The sequence below is a fragment of the Agelaius tricolor genome, unplaced genomic scaffold (genome assembly GCF_023055355.1).
Source record: "Agelaius tricolor isolate 1412-34295 unplaced genomic scaffold, bAgeTri1.0.p SCAF_51, whole genome shotgun sequence".
Lineage (NCBI taxonomy): Eukaryota > Metazoa > Chordata > Aves > Passeriformes > Icteridae > Agelaius > Agelaius tricolor.
In genome coordinates, this window is record NW_027269311.1 from 1,771,639 (window position 1) to 1,785,191 (window position 13,553).

Below are 13,553 nucleotides of genomic sequence, written 5' to 3' on the forward strand. Positions count from 1 at the left end.
CACACAGTTGATGTCTGCCTGGAAAGGGGCACAGGAGTTAATACCTGTTAGTTTCATAGTATACCAGCAAATCTTTATTTTCTGAATCGTTTGAGTACTTTTAAGAAAAGGCAAAATTTTCCGCCCCGAAGTTCCTGGAAGTGTACTGATGGCAGAAGAAGAATAAATGCTGGTCTTCCTGTGGACTTGTTTCACCAATATCCACTGTATTCCTTCCTCTCCCTCTTCCTTCAGTTTTTTCCAGGTCACCTGTTTAAATGGCCATGTCTAAGGACACCCCTTTACTAGACCAGCTGAATCTATGTCCACCTTGGTGCTTTCAGATTTCCTCCTCCAGATGCTCTCTGGGCATTCAAGTGCCTTTCGAATGACTGGTTTCATGCTTTGGGCTGCAAGGACTTGCCCAATATTTCTGAAGTTCAAATAAATATCACATTAGTCAAGATCTTAATTGTGTTTCTATCTATCACAGATTTTTTCTTATGTCTTTGCCTAAAACTGTTCTGTACAGAAATCCCTTGGAGATGGGGGACATGTCAGATGCTGCTGGGACATCCCAGAGAGCTGAGAGAAGAGCTGTGATGGTTATTAAACTGTTCAAATGTTCAACTTGTGTTTGTTGGCAAGAAACCTTTCTGTGCCTCTGAGTGTCACCAGGCCCTGAGCCCAAAGGACACAAACCTGATGAGTTGTGGTTCCCACTGCAGGGGCTGCACTTGGACTTTGGCTCTGCACAGGAGAGCTCTTCACCCCCTTTCTCTCTTTTGCTCCCTCTGGGCATGGAGGGAGCTCCTGATTTCAGCCTGTGACTCGTGTGTGCAAAGAGCAAATCTGGGCAGACTCGGGGCAGGGAGGGTTTGGGGGGGGACCTTGGGATCTGTGCTGGGCACAGAAGGTGTTTTCCATTGCTCTGAGACTGTCTGCTGTGGAAAGTGGATTAAATATCCAGCAGAGACTTTTGCATTTGATGGAGCTGTGCCTTCCCTTGGCTTTGTTGGCTGACAAGAAATGAACATCCCTCTGTGTCTCGGGCAGCTCCTTCTCCAAGGAAAGCAGGTGGGAGTTGGAGCCAAGGAGCTGAAAGCTGCAGGTGCAGCCTGGGCTGGAGGGAGCTCAGATTTGCACAAGGCTGCTCTGAGTGCCAGGGCTTGGATGGGGGAAATGGTGGGGTGGGGGTAGGGACAGAGTCTGATTGATTGTCAGCCAGGAAGGGTCTTGATTTTCATATCTATTTAAAATCCATGAGGAGGTACTTGGATTCCGTGTCAATTGGAGATTGCACATATCAATGAATTAACAGGAAAGCAAAACTAAGCAGGACTTAAAAAATCTTTTCTCACTGTCTTTTTAAATATCAGGTATTTAGTTTGAATACACTACTGAGATCTACTTAACCACGAGGGATTTGAAAATTAAAATCAAATGATTCCCAGAGGCTTGGCTTGTTCAGGTGTTCTCAGTGTTAATGAGCCCTGGGACACTGAATTCCTGCACTGAAGAGCTGAAGGCTGAACAAGCCTCTGGAGCAGGGAAATTCAGCAGCAGCCTCCAAGTTGCTGAGGATGTCAGCAGCCCCCAGTGAGGCCATCCCTGCCCAGAGAGCGTGGGGGAATGGGCAGACAAGGAGAGCGTCCCTGGGGCTGGGGCAGCACAACTCAGAGGCAGCAGCGGCTCCAGCTGGGCAATGGAGTGTGGAATGTGGCTGGGAAAGCCCTGCCTGGGCTGGGCCAAGCAGGACACACAAGCCCTGACCCACATCCACTAAAAAACTCTCTCAAGGAGACATTTAAAAGGAATTACAGTTGTTTCTGTACTCTGAGTTGGAGTCCCTGGAGAAATATTGACAACACATTCTGAGGAGCTCAAAACAACCAAACAGCCTTTACTGGGAGCATTAGAAAATCAGAGAAACTTTGGAAAAAAGTTTATTATGACATTGTATTGGTTTTTGTTTGTTACTTTAAGATTTTTCTAATTTTGAGATTTCTTAATTAATGGATTGATGAGTGTGGTAGGTTTCAGTGTCAGTTAATTATTTATGCTTTTATTTGGTTGTGAGATAGGATTAGGAGAATGGTAGGCTTAAAATTTTAAGAGGGCATAAAGAAAATTTTATTAAAAGTAACTAAAAGAACAAAGGTAGTAAGAATTAAATTAAACTCTTTAGAACACTTTTTCTTTACAACTTTTCTTTTTTTTCTTAATCACAATGTAAAGAAAGTAAATTTAAAATTTCTAGTTAGTTTACTATTTCTAGAATAGACTTTTTTAGTTTACTTAGAGAGAGAAGATTTTCTTTTTTAGTTTTTGGAGATTTTTTTACAAGAGGAAAAAATAGGGTTTTGTGGTTCCTGGTTCCTAATTTTTTCATGGATAACAGTTGTCTGGGGAACTTTGTTCTCGTGAAGTTGTTTTTATTGCTACAAGCTTTTTTACAGCTTGTAGATGGGCCACGTCAACTTATGGGGTATTGTTTTAAAGATGGGTTCTTTAAGGGTAAAAGTTTTTATTTTTTACTTTTAAAATAATTTTTGTCTCTGGGAATAGAGAACTTTTCTTGGGGATACTGAATTACTTTTTTTTTCTCTGTTTAAACTTTTTATGAAATTACAGTCATTTTAAGATTTGTTTATTTTAGTATGGAGGTTTTTGTTTGATATTAATTTGATTTTTCTTAAGTTTTAGGTGTTAAAAAGGAAAAGAGTTTTTTTCTTTTTAATTTATAAGAGGATTTTAGTTTCCAAATTAAGGTATTTTTTTCTTCTTTTTTATTTGGGATTTCATTTCTTCCTTACAGACTGATGGTTTTATGTTGTTTTTATTTGTATGCTTAGATTTTTTTTTTCTTTTACTTCAGGCAGGATTGAAGTATTGAAAGGGTTAACACCTGACCCACTGGTAACTTGTGGTGGAAGTTGTGGTTGGGTTGTGTAAAATTGGTTTTATGGCTGGTTTTGGGGTTTTTATGTTTATTTTTAGTTGTAGGGTTATTTTGTGTGGGTTGTAGATTGTAGGGGTTTTTGGTTTTAGTTGTGTTGGGAGAGGGAACTTGATGGTAAGATTTTAATAGCTGTGGCTGGCTTTGTTATGGTTGGGGTTTTGTAGCCTCTTCTGTTTTCCTGTTTGGGAGTTGTTGGGGTTTGGTTTGGTCAGAATGGGGCTGATGGGGGGGGCAGCCTGGGGAGGGGGAAAGGGGCTCAGCCCATGGCAGGGTTGCTTGGTTTGGTTTGGTTTGGTTTGGTTTGCTTTGCTTTGCTTTGCTTTGGTTTGCTTTGGTTTGCTTTGGTTTGGTTCAGATGGGGGCTGGGTCCCGCTGATTCTTTGTTGACTGGGAAAGAAAGAGGAGGCTCCTGGTTTTTTTCATCTTTAACATTTGTGTTTAACAGAGGCGTGTTCAGGATCTCAGTGGTTTAACAGATTGTCAGTTACACAAAAAGTTTTGTATTACTTTTTAAAATTTTTCTAATATCAAATTACAACAGATATTCAATCAACAAAAAACACTTCTCAAAGCATTGACTTCGCCCTTTCAACTTCACAAACTCTAAGCCTGTTCAATTTAATGTTAATAAGAATTTACATGAGCACAGAAACAGAAGAAGACGCAGAAAGAGAGAAAGGCAAAAAAGATACAGAGAGGCACACACACAGCTACCAACTCCTGCATTCCAGCACTGTTCAGATGGAAATTCCAAGAGGATCCAGGGTCAAGATGTGTGCTTGCCTTGTGGTCAGCCTTCAATACCCCTTGGTCTCCCTGGGCCCTTCCCCCAGGTGGGACTTGGGCTCATTTGGTCCCTCAGGAGCTGGGCTGGGGGCTGCAGAGGTGGCTGTGGAGCATTGCCTGTGCTGGGCCAGGGACTGGCAGCCACTGCTGGGCTGGGATAGAGGCTCTGGGGGGATTGGGGTTCCACGGCAGGGCAGGGCTGGGATTCCAGGGCAGGGCAAGGCTGGACCTGCCCCTTCCTCCCCCACACACAAAATGTTTTGAGTCAACAATCTCCGCCAGTCTCTCACAACAGGGAATCCAAATTCTGGAGGTGCAATCCAAATTCTACTTATGGGTACCTGGAGGAAAACAGTTCTTTCCTATAGGAAGGAAAGCAGAGAGTCCCAGTGTTTGGAAGGCACGTGAGAGCCTCACTAGGCCAAGGTCTGGCAGACTTGTCAGGAATGGCAGCTTTTGTCTGGGAGCAGTTGTTGGATTTAGGGAAGGTGGAACACAGTCTTGGCCATGGGTGGCTGGAGAAGCAGGACAGTTCTTTTATATAGGAAGGAAAGCACGCAGCCTTCCCCAGTGTTTAAGGACCAGATAGGAGGTGACCCTTGTGAAACAACTGCCAGCCAGACTTGTCCTGGCAATACTCCTATGGGAACAATCCCTGGATATAAGGAAATTTGGAGGTGAAATCCCAATTCTGGCCATGTGTGCCTGGCAGAGAAGGACAGTTCTTTTCCATTGGGAAGGAAAGCATGGAACCCCAGTGCTTCAGAGCAGATGAGAAGAGACCTTCGACATGCCAAGGTCAGCTGGACCAGTCAGGTGGCCCCTGGGGGGCCAAACCAGCCAAACCTGTTCCATGTTCTTTTGGTTTTATGGCGCCCATAGTGTCACAATGGCTCCTTGGACCCATGGGGCCCCGCAGTGTCATAATGGTGACTTGATTCCATGGGGTCCAGCAGCGTCACAATAGACCCTTCTTTCGATTGGGTTCCACAGTGTCACAGTGGCCCCAAGGTTTCACAAGGCCCCACAGTATCACAACGGTTCTCTTGGTTCTGTGGGGATTCCCAGGGTCACAGTGATCTCACTGATTCCATGAGGCCTCACAGTGTCACAATGCTTTGCTTATTCCATGAGGACCCACAGTGTCACAATGGTCCCTTGGTCTCACAGGGCCCCACAGTGTCACAATGGTCCCTTGGTCTCACAGGGCTCCACAGTGTCACAATGCTCCCTTGGTCCCTTGGTCTCACAGGGCCCCACAGTGTCACAATGGTCCCTTGGTTCCATGGGCCCTGTGCTGCTGCATTCCCCCCTCCCCTTCTCAGGCCGCCCTGCCAGCTGAGAAATGCTCCTTGGGGCTCGGCCTTGGCCAACAGCCCCTGGGCTCAGCTCCTCTGCAGCTCATCACAAACACTGTCTGCTCCAGGCACTGCTGCTGCCCAACCAGCTCCTGCTTTCTGTAGGAGCAGCCCTGGGAACTGCTTTTGTTCCCTCAGTGGCACAACATCCCTGTTCTCACCCTACCAAAGAAAGCTGTTGGTGCCAAGTGTGGCCAGGATGACTTAACCTTACCTACATTGCCTGTAGGTAAGGTTAAGTCACAAGATCTAAGTGAAGTCTAAACACTGCTAAGAGTTGTTGTTTTCCTTAGTTGTTATGTTTAATATAAGTTATAAGATGACTTAAATACTGTTAAATGTTAATCGTCTGTTAAATTGCAAAGACATAGGTTATAAGTTAGATTAAATCCTGCTAAATGCTGTCCTTTGCTAAATTTTGAAATTTAAGGTATCAGTTAAGGTTAAGGTATAAGTTAAGTCCTTTTAAGTCTGAGCTCTGTTCAGCTTTTGGACTGTATTCCTTTCATCCTTGCTCTCACTGTCCTTGTGTCACACACACACACACACAGGGACAGTCCTCAGTTCATTTCTGGTTTGGTTGCCTGGATTTTTTTTGCTTTTGTTGTTGCTTTGTTTCCTTGGTGTGCCTGAAGTGTCCAGTCAGGAGCAGAGTGACTCTTGCCAAGGAACTTTGTGCTGCTGTCCCTTAATATTAAATCTGGTTTTTGCTGATCCCTTGCTGGGGATTTTTTCAGCGCTCTCAGCCCCTCGTTGGTAGCAGGGTGAAGGAGCCCTGGCCCAGGCTCTGGCCCTGGGGGACATGGGGACGCTGCCGGGGGGTCCCTGTCCCCCTGTGCCACCCCCAGGGCCCTGGCCCCCCGTCCCCGTGTCAGGCTCTGGGGTCGATCTCGTGGAACATCCTCTGGGGGAGGCTGCGGCGCCGGGGGCGGGGGGACCCGGGGGGACAGGGGACCCCGCTGTGCACGAGCAGGGTTGGACTGCTCTGGGGGGAACTGTGAGGGGGGCCGGGGCAGGGTGACCTCCCCAGTGACCTCACACAGCCCCTGTGATGCCACACAGCACCTGTGATGTCACACAGCCCTCTCTGTGATGTCACACAGCCATCTCTGTGATGTCCCAGTGCCTACCCTGTGATGTCACCCTGTGATGTCCTACAGCTGTACTATGATGTTTCAGAAGACTCTGAAATGTCACAAAGTAAGCCTGTGATGTCACTGTCTCTTGTGATGTCACAGCCTGCTCTATGATGTTACACAGCCAGCCAGTGATGTCACAACCCACTCCCTCATGTCACAGAGCCACCCTCTATGATGGCAGGATCTGCTCTATGGCCTCACACACTACACTATGATGTCACAGACATCTGTGTGATGTTACAAACCCCTCAGTGATGTCACAAAACCCTCTCTGTGATGTCATACTGCCACTCTGTAATGTCACAGCACGCACTCTGACCTCACAGCCTGCTCTGTGATGTCACACAGTTCCCTCTATGATGCTGTAGCTGCTCAGTGACCTCACGCAGCCCAATCTGTGCTGTCACACAGCCCCCTGCTGACATCACAGCTGCTCTGTGCCTCCATGACACAGGCACAGAGGAGCTGCTGTGACACAGCCCCCTCTGGGACATGCCACAGACCCAGCCAGTGCCGAGCTCCTGTGAGCTCTGTCTGTGCCCTGCTGGTGTCCCTGAGGGGCCCTGGCAGTGCCCCAGCCCTGCTGGGCTGTGCCCAGGAGCTGCTCCTGGCCAGAGCTGTCTCTCTGCAGCTCTGCTGCCCTTGCCAGGAGCTGCCTCTGGGCCAGGAGCCCGGCCCAGCTCAGCAGCACAGACACAGCACAAGGACTGTAATGACCCTCTGGGGCTTTGGTGCTCTTTGCATCAGACTCAGTCCCTTACAGCATGCTCAAAGAACTTCTCAAGAACTCAAAGAGAGGTTTCTTGTGCATAAAATTGATCCTTCTGAGGGACAGGACAGAGAAAGTGTCCCCAGGTTCCAGGTAGAGCAGAACACTGGTGGCAGTGATGACAGGTGGGGACAAGCAAGGCAAAGGTGTCTCTGGTGCTGAGCAAACCTGCGCCTCTGTCCCTGCAGGCTGTGGGCATCCCCCGGCTGCCCCACCTGGCTGGCCCCTTCCTTTGCTGACAGCTCTGCCTCCTGCCTGCCTCTGCCTGCCCACACAAAGCCTTGGGCTGCTCCAGGCTCCTGCTGGGGGACGTGCTGCACCACAGCCCTGCCCTGCCAGGGAAATTCCTTTCTCCTGGTGTCCATTCTGGGCCTCCCCAGCTGCCCTCGGTGCTATTATGGCTTTTTCAGGCTCATTCCCACTAGGAAGAAAAGCTCCAGCCTCTCTGAAACCACCCTTCCATCCCTCCCAGGCTACTCCTGTTCTGTCCTCAGTCTCCACACCACTGACCCCAGAGACTGCAGACTCTCCCTGCCGGTTTTATGATGAGGCCTCAAAACCCCATCTTGGGAGATTTTTTACTCCTCTCCAAGGTCTGTGAAAATGGAAAAATAGAGATCAAAGTTATTTTCTCCCAAGTCTCTCAGTGGCAAAACAAGGGTCAATATCTCTAAGCTAAATGAGGGAAGATTTACATTTGTTAGAACAGGAAATATTTTGCAATTATGAAAGTGACATGAAACTGCAACTGTTTTTCCAGAGAATTGGATGCCCCATCCCAGGAATTGTCCAAGATCAGGAGCTTTGTGCAACCTGACCCAGTGAAACCCCCTGCCCTCCCCAGTGGCAGAATTCCTGCCGTGTGGGTTCTCTGCTCTGCTGGGTGCCCTCACAAGGGGTCTGGCCAGAATGTCTGCTGAGGGCAGCCAGGCTGCTGCAGGGGCAGTGACCTCACAGCCATCACCATGACAGCCCTGTCCCCTGGGCCTGGCTCTGCCCTTTCCTCTGCCCCTGCCTTGGCTCTGCTGGCATGAAGAGTTTTGTCATTGATATCTTGTCCCCAAGGTGCTGGGGCCAATGGCTTCCCAGTCAGGCTCCTGGAGCAGAAGTGGCTTTTCAGAGGCCAGCCAGGAATGAGCCCTGAGGCAGCAGCTCTGCAGTGGTGGCCACCAGGCCGGGCTGCCAAGGGAGGCTTCTGGCCATGGCCTGCAAGCAGCAGCTGCTGCCAAGGTGCCTTTGGTGCCTCAGGCTCTCCCTGGCACAGCTCCCAGCACGGCACTCTGCCCTTGTGCCCGAGGCCTTCCCTGTGCTGGGGCTGGCCTGGGGCTTTTCCTGCAGCGGGACCTGCCCTGCTGATGGCACAGGCAAGGCAGTTCCTGCTGGAGCAGGAGGCTCTGCCTGCAATGGGCTCCAATGACTACAGCAAGGCGCCCTGTTGCTTCCTAGAGCACTATATTCTAATAATTGTTATAGCTCCTGAACTGTGGAGTAAATAACTATGGTTAAGATCTTTCTGTCTGATCATGATCAGACGCAATCAGAGCTGTATTTATACTAATTTATCTGGTATTCCATCGTTAATCTTGTGAGACAAATTGTGCTAAATTTGAATTCCACCTGTTCAATCTTTTACACCTTTGCAAAATTCTAGGTCTGGGATTGGATCCAGCCTCTCCCAGTGTCCTTTCTTAGAAGGAATTTTAAGAGTCTAGGGGCCCTGCAGGAGTTTGAGGATCCATGGTGGCTGTTGGGTGTCATTTCTCCATCTCATGACTCAGAAGGAGTTTCTCCAATAAAGAAATAAAGCTTTTGCCTGAAGCTCCCACTGTGCCCATGACAGGAACTCCTGTGAGTGTCTGGGCCATCCTGGCTCTTTGGCAGCCTGGGGACTCCTGGGATGTCACCATGGAGCCCCCGTGAGTGCCTGTGACAGATGGGTGCCTTTGCAGCCCAAGGTGCCCTGGGATGTCACCATGGAATGGCTGTGACTGCCTCTGACCACAGGGCTCTTTACCATCCCCAGAAAGCCCTGGGAGGTCTCCATGGAGCCCCTGTCTGTGCCTGTGACATCCCAGCTCAGGAACAGCCTGGAGACTCTTGAAAAGTCCCCATGGAACCCCTCTGAGGGCCTTTGACAAATCTGATCCTTTGCAGGCAACCATCACCAGGAGCCTGTTGCTATGGTCTGTTTCCATGGCAACCACCACCAGGCCTTGTTGCTGTGGTGTGTTTCCATGGCAACCATCCCCAGCCCCCTGTTGCTATGCTCAGTCCCTTGGCAGCTCCATGGAGACCCCATGCCAGGGGTGGTTGCCATGGACACCAGCTCAGGCCTGCAGCCAGAGCCCGTTGCCATGGCAACCATTGGCAGCCCCATCCCCAGCCTCATGGGATCCCAGAAGCACAGAATTGGCTGAGCTGGGAGGGACCCATCAGGATCCTCCAGTCCAACTGCTGGCCCTGCACAGGACACCCCAACAATGCCAGCCTTGGCCTGGCAGCGCTGGCCAAACGCTGCTGCAGCTCAGAGAGCCCTGGAGCTGGGACCCTTCCCTGGGGAGCCTGGCCAGGGCCCCAGCAGCCTCGGGGCAAAAACCTTTTCCTGACATCCAACCTGAGCCTGCCCCGACTCAGCTGCAGCCGCTCCCTCCACTCCGGTCCCTGGGCACCAGAGGAAAGAGGTTCCCACAGCCCCAGCCAGGGACCCGCTCCCAAGGCTGCTGCCATGGCCACCAGGGCTGCCACCAGCTGGGATGCTCGGTTTCCACGGGCCAGGCTTCAGGAATGGCATTCCCCAATTTCCTGCTCCCGCTAAAACCGCGCTGCCCTCGCTGCCCTCCCGCCTCCAATGGAAAGCACAAAAGGCAAAGATCCCGGGCTGGGATAAGAACAATGAGATAAGGAACAAACAGAACAGAAACAATATTGATAACAGAAGGGATAAATAAAACTGTTTACAAGGAAAATAAAAACACAACTCACTGGGTCTGCCTGGCCACAATTTCCCATGTCTGGAAAGGATACCCTTCTCCTCAGAGGTGAGAGAGAGAGAGAGTCCCTTTCTGGCTCCTGGCAATGACCTGAGGTGGGAGTGAATGTAATGACAGGACCATGGCCAGACCCTCATGTTTTTCAATGCCACATCATGTCACTAGGAGGGGCAGGAAAAGGGACAGGTGTCTTCCTCACATGGATCACAGGGAACATGGACCACTGGGGCTTTTCCCAATGTGGGACCTCCAATGGAGGATGAATTTGGAGCAGTGAACGCAGCTCCTCCTGAAATTGGGGCATTTGCAGGGCTTCACTTACCCATGACTCTGTTTGTGTCTGCTCAAGTTACAGCTGAAAGTGAAGCTCTTCCCACACTGGGGACACTTGTAGGGCCTCTCCCCAGTGTGGATGCACCGCTGGTGCCTGATGAGGTGGTATTTCCGCTTGAAGCCCTTCCCACAGTCAGGGCAGCAGAAGGGCCTCTCCTCTGAGTGAATTCGCTGGTGCTGGAGGAGAGTGGAGCTGGTCTGAAACCTCTTCTGACACTGGGGACACTCATAGGGCCTCTGCCCAGTGTGGAAGGGCCTCTCCCCAGTGTGGATTCTTAGGTGTTTCACAAAGGTGGATCTGCAGCTGAAGCCCTTCCCACATTCCCTGCACTCGTAGGGCCTCTCCTCAGTGTGGATGCGCTGGTGCCTGATGAGGTGGTGTTTCTGCTTGAAGCCCTTCCCACAGTCAGGGCAGAGGAAGGGCCTCTCCTCTGAGTGAATTCGCTGGTGCTTGAGGAGATGGGAACTTCTCCGAAACCTCTTCTGACACTGGGGACACTCGTAGGGCCTCTCCCCAGTGTGGATGCGTTGGTGGGTGACGAGGGCAGAGCTGCAGCTGAAGCCCTTCCCACACTCCCCACACTCGTGGGGCCATTCCCCAGTGTGGATCATCTGGTGGCTGATCAGGGTGCTGCTCTGTCTGAAGCTCTTCCCACACTCCAAGCACTTGTAGGGCTTCTCCCCATCATGAAGCTGCCCATGGGCCACCAGCTCTGAGCTCTGGCTGAAGCTCTGCCCACCTTCCTGGCTCAGGGTGGGTCTTTCCTCCTCAGAGCCCCCTGGGCTGGGTTTGGAGCCCCTCCTCCTGTGGGATCTCTGTGGTTTTTCTTCCCCATTGGATTTCTTTGCCATGGAGCTGCTCAAAACTGCTTCTTCCACCAGGTTCTGCCAAGGGGATTTTTCCTCCCTGGTCTCCATCCTCAGCCCCTTCCCTGGGTGAGGAAGGACAAGGAGAGGATGGGATTTGCCTCCGTGCCACAGGGAAGGGGAAGGAGATCCCCCCAGTGCATCCCAGGCAGGACGGGGTTGGCAGCAGGGTTGTCCTGCAGCCGGGGGCTGTGCTGGGCTGGGAGATGGAGCAGGAGAGAGGGGGAAAGGGGCAATGACTTCCTCCTCACCTGCCTGGGTATCCCAGGGCTCCTTCCTCTTCCTCACAGACTCCTCCTCCATTGAGTCAAGGTTTGGGAATGGGAAATCCTGTTTCGGGGACCAAACAAAGGCTGCACACATTGTCTTTTGAACTGGTTTGAAGGCAAAGCAGGGGGGAGAGTCTAAATCAGAATTACAATTTAATAAGAAAATTTAGATCAAGGCAATGATACAGAAACACTGCCTTAAACTGACAGAGTCAGGATATAACCTGACACCCTGTTGCTGGTCAGGGTGGTGGCTGCAGTCCCATTAAATGGTGGCTGCAGTCCTGTGGGAGTGATGAACGTGATTCTGTCCAAGCAGGATCCTGTAGAAGGGTCTGGTCTTCCTCTGGACGTCCACTGGTGGTTCTAGAGCTCTTGTCCTCTGGGAATCCAGTAGGCAAGCTGCTCCTGGTGTTGCAAGGCTCAGCTTATATCCAGGTAGGAATGCTTGGATCCTCCCCCTGGGCGGAGCATCCCACAATGGGATGATGGAATTTTATCAGCCCTGCAGTGACACACAATGGCCCATTCACAGCAGATATCTCTCCTGGAGGGCGTTATCAGGGCTGAGTCATGGAAGAGATAAAGAACACTGCCCCACCTGTTTCTAGCAGTTGATGAAGATGGGGATTGAAAACATGCATTGGGTTCCATCTTACACTGCAACCTGAAACAGTGGGGGAATCCCTGCTCAGGGGGTGAACACCACCCCCCTTACCCAAACTGGCTCAGGTGTAAAACCCCCACCCCGGGAAGGCCACACACTCACGGGACAATGTCACACTTGCCCTACCCCAGGGGAGGTCTCTGTCCCTGTCACTCCCTTGCTCTCTCCCCTTTTCTCTTTCTTTCCATCTCTCTCTCTACCTCACATTTACTGTTTAATAAAATCCACCTTGCATTTGGTCTTGCTAGCACCTCAATTGAGGTGGAGGCATCTCTCTGAAACTTTTCTTATCGAGATTGCGAGACTATTTTGGCACAGTGAGTTTAGGCACTGTTTCTCTGACCCCAAGTGCCTTTGACAACAGCATGGTTCCCTCCACTTAGGAGGTTGTGGCTCTTTCTGGAAGAACTCTCAGAAAGTTGTACACAGTCCCTCTTTCCTCCTGTGGAACTTATGGGAGAAATTATGAGGAAAATAGCTGCTGCGTGTCTGGAGCGTAAAGAAAATATTTTGTTGTCCTTCCTTGAAAAGTTTGTTAAAATCACAGGAGGAGAGGGAGCAAATGATATCCGCTTGACTGATAAAGTTCATTTACTCAAAGCTGAGGAACCCAAGGCTGCTGAAAGTCCTACAAGAAGCCCAGCGCAAGTAGCTAAATTCCCAAATAACTCCAGCCAGGGGTCTCCGGGAGGATTTTTTTGGAGAGTGTTCGGAGCCGGCAGATCCCGGACTCGAGCCCCGGGTATCTCCGGGCTCCCTAAGAGGAGCTTTTTCGGGGCCAGAGGAGCCGCGATCGCCCCTTGGGAGGGTCCCGGGGGGTCCACGTGGGGATGGCCTGGTACCGACGGGGCGGGACATTGGTTTTGGGGATCCCCGTGAGAGCCGGGGCTGTGGAACGGGGGACCCCCGGGGCGGGGAGAGGGGAAGGGGCGATACCGGAGATGAGGCGGGGACGGGACCCCCTGACCCTGACAGGGGCGCGTCCTGGGGTGACTTCATGATGCTCGTGCCCCATCGGTCCCTTTAGCCCAGAAATGAGTTCTGCACCTTTAAGGCTGGTTCTGAGAGCCAAGGGGAGGAGGAAGAACCTGCAGTTTGTTTTCAGACACTGCACTCACTCCTCCACATTCCAGCTCCTGGATGGACAGAGGGCAGGACAGAGCTCTCCTTTGCTTTTAGTTAGTTTTTAGCTCTCTGAGGCAGAGAAGTTGCCTGGACTGTGGTTTTTCTTTTTCTTTGGAGCTGTTTAAAACCTGCTCTGGACTGAACACCCAGAACACCACTGACAGCTCCCACCTGTGGCCCACTTGGCCGGGCGTGGACCAAGGCATTTCCAGTGCTGGAGGGACTGATAAGAGACGGATAAGAGACTGATAAGAGACTGATAAGAGACTGAGTGCACTGAGCTACAGCCCAAGGAGGGACTTGTGGAGT

The 13,553-nt window shown here is 50.8% G+C and overlaps 1 pseudogene; it reads right to left on the bottom strand.

The window, feature by feature from the left end:
* Positions 1–13,553, bottom strand: part of LOC139604488 (zinc finger protein 850-like) — a 258,481-nt pseudogene that overhangs the window by 122,255 nt on the left and 122,673 nt on the right.